Raw genomic sequence first — 3,283 nt, 5'->3', positions numbered from 1 at the left:
CGAGTCCGTAGGATCCCACTGTGAAAATTTGTTGGATTCGGGAACTCTGAGGGCATCTCATCAAGTTTGTATGAACCCCTGTGTTAGGGTCGTAGAGTTGAAGGATCCACCTCGACGAGTATGGACCTTTTTCACTTATTATGGCATACGACAGCAACATTATTGTTTCATCAACCAAGACCTCCAATGCATAAAAAACGTACCAATTCTTGGGCATCTGTATCGCGTACTTCTTGACCCAAATGCTCTTCTAGGAATCAACTAGGAACCATATGTTCGAGCGCGAGCATTCAGTTTGAACCATGCCTAAGGTGCCTTTGAGCTCCGCTAGAGCTATGTCCCATCTCTCCTCTTCCTTCGGCCTCGGGAACCGATCGTCTTCCACTCTCCGTCTCGAGGTCAAGAGACGCTACAAGGTTCTGATCCGTAGGCCCTAGATGGATGGCGAAAGGCAAGAAATAGAAGACACCATTGACCGTCGTCTTGCACCTGGAGCACCAGCAGGCACGGAAAGGGCCCGCCGGCCTTTCCCTCCATGAGAGCTCCGCGCCGCCGCCGCGGCCCTCTAGCGTGGCGATCTGGCAGAACTTGTCATGGAGACGGACGGCCTTGTACACGCCGGACGGAGCGGCGGAGCCGAAGCTGGAGAACCTGATTCCGTAGTCATCAATCGTGGGATCATCGAGGTATGCGGAGATCCTGACCACCCGCTCCGTCACCAGGTCGATGGCCACTGCCGGGGAAAGCCCCTTCAGTATCGGTTCCTAACCCCCTTTAGTACTAGTTGTGCAACCGGTATTGCTACTTCGGTACTAAAGAGGAGCCTTTAGTACCAAGTCAAATAACCGGTACTAAAGGGGTATTAAAAAATAAAAAAATTAAATCCTGCTGCCGGCTCCTGCCACCCACGCCCTCCCGTGGCCCCCACCCCTGACCCCCACCGGCCCTCGCCGCCCCCACCCTCCCACCGCGTGTAACACCCAGTGTTAATGACAACTTAAGTATGACATTAAGAAGCTAATGGTGAAATTTGGATTAAAGGAAGGTAAATTGGGCTAAAGTCAAATTTGAGCCAAATTCGACCAAATTTGCAATTTGGAGTTTCAAATTTGGATAAATTGGCAAAAATATGAAATTGAGACTTGAGAGTATTTAGAACTCAAAAGAGTAAAGCTTGGGTCTAATTCAAATCAGAAACCTCTCAGAAATATAATCGAAGATGGAATCGACGAAGTTACTATGCATCGTCCGAAAACACGCGAATCTGAAAATAATATTGAGTACACAAATTTGGAGCGAATTTCTGGAGAATTTTTCTTGTAAGTGAGCAGATGTTTTTGGACATTAGTGAAATATGGTCTATGTAGAAGGAAAATGAAATATTGTTGGCCAGATAAAGTGGAAGGTTCAAATTTAAAATGAAGCTCAAAGTAGGCAAGATATGCGAATTTCAGCCTTCTCGTCGAAATAATCCTGAGTCTGAAAAACAGCATCAATTAGCAATGTTTGGAGCAAATTTCAGAAAAATCTAGTGTAAAAGTTATATGGGTTCTTATGCAAAATGGAATCTTTGTCAGTTGGAGAACAAAGATAGGTGAAGGGTGGATGATATGGAACGAGTTTGAGCAATTTAAATTGAGCTCAAATTAGGGAAGAAGTCCCTATTTTGGAACCTGACGAAACTGAATCGTCCAGGTTCAGTTACAGAGTATTTTGGCCGAACTTTGGCTGAAAAATCTCGGTCTTAGAGTGATCATTTCGGTTGGAGGCCAATCTATCAAATAAAGTGCTTGGATTACTCTACAAGTTTTCTTAAAGGAGTTTTACGAGTTGAGATGGAAAATTTTGACTAATTGAGGCCTGAACATGTCGGTTGGGAGGAGATAAAGGAGAGAAGACAAGAGCAGAGAAACAGCGGAGGAGCCGTGCCGCCGCCAGCATCTTGGAGCGCCGGCTAGCGCGACGAGCTGAGCCACGTTCGCATCCACGTACACCTCGCACAAGACGAGGTGGATGGCATGCAGCGGTAAAAATTTGTATAAGTCACCTCCCGCGCCTATCCGTTCTACCCCCATCAGTTTTCACCGTGGCAAGAACAAAGCTCGAGCGAGCTAGCGCCATCGCCAGCCATCACTCCCACCGTCGTTCCTTTCGCGCCACCGCCCACCAACAGCCCCTTTAGCCTCGCCATGACGCCCTGAGGCCAACCGTTGCTCAGTTCCTCGCCGTCAAGCTCTGAATCGCCGCCATTTTAATCCGCCGGCCGCCACCGCTGTCTTCTGGTGGGTTTCTCTGTGCTGCCCCTTTTGCTCGATTCCTTAGGTTGCAGGGCTTATCTAGGTCGCATAGAGGCCATAGGGTGCGCCGACGGCCGTTCTTGTGCCGTCGCCGGGCCTTGCGCCGGCTGGCCACGGGCCGTGGCCGCCGCCACCCGTGGAGGGCTCGGCTCAGGCCGCCTCCAGACGGGCTAGCGCAACCTGCGGGTGCGCCCAAGCCTGGGGATGCTCCCCGGCTTGGCCACGTCACCGGCAAGGCTGCCGCTGGCGAGCCGTCGGTCTTGCCTGCCCCGGCGCCCTGTTCTGGCGTCGGGTAGGGAGGCCTGGCTGGCTGGCCCTACGCGTCTATGAGAGTGGGTAGGGGGACGGCCGATAGGAAAAGTTCTAGGGGGTTATTCGGATAAGGTTTGGAATTTTCAATTTTAGAAATAGATTTAATTACCTGTTACACCATTTAATTCACCAAAATTCGTAGAAGTACCAAAAAATAGTGAAATAAATTTTTCTAGGTTTTTTTAATCTCCTTTATACATTAAAATTGTTAAAACATAATTGCATATAGAAAAATTTTGGGTGTTTATTTAGTGCCTTTAATTAAAGGTACTAAATAAATACTTAATAATTCCAAAATACATAAAATATGAAATAATGCTTTTCTAATTACAAATTAACCATAATCTATAGTAATTAAAAGTTTAAGATTAGAAAATAATTATGATGCTTTTCAAAAATAAAAGAAAAGGCTTACGTTTTCAAATAAAAAGATAAATATTAAGTATTTATGTAATGCTTTTCCTTAAAATATTTAAGCAAATGCTTAAGCTTTATAAATAAATAAAATTCTGAATAATGTTTTTATTAATTCCAAACAGATGTTAATCTATAGTTCTACGTTTTCTTTTACATTAGAAATTAATTCAAATACTTTTCAAAAATAAAAAGAAAAGTCTAAAATGGGATAAATAAAGGAAGTTTAAATCGTGAGGTAGTCGTTATGGGTAGAGTTT

The sequence above is a fragment of the Setaria italica genome, chromosome IV (genome assembly GCF_000263155.2).
Source record: "Setaria italica strain Yugu1 chromosome IV, Setaria_italica_v2.0, whole genome shotgun sequence".
NCBI lineage: Eukaryota > Viridiplantae > Streptophyta > Magnoliopsida > Poales > Poaceae > Setaria > Setaria italica.
Note: the sequence above shows the minus strand (reverse complement) of the source record.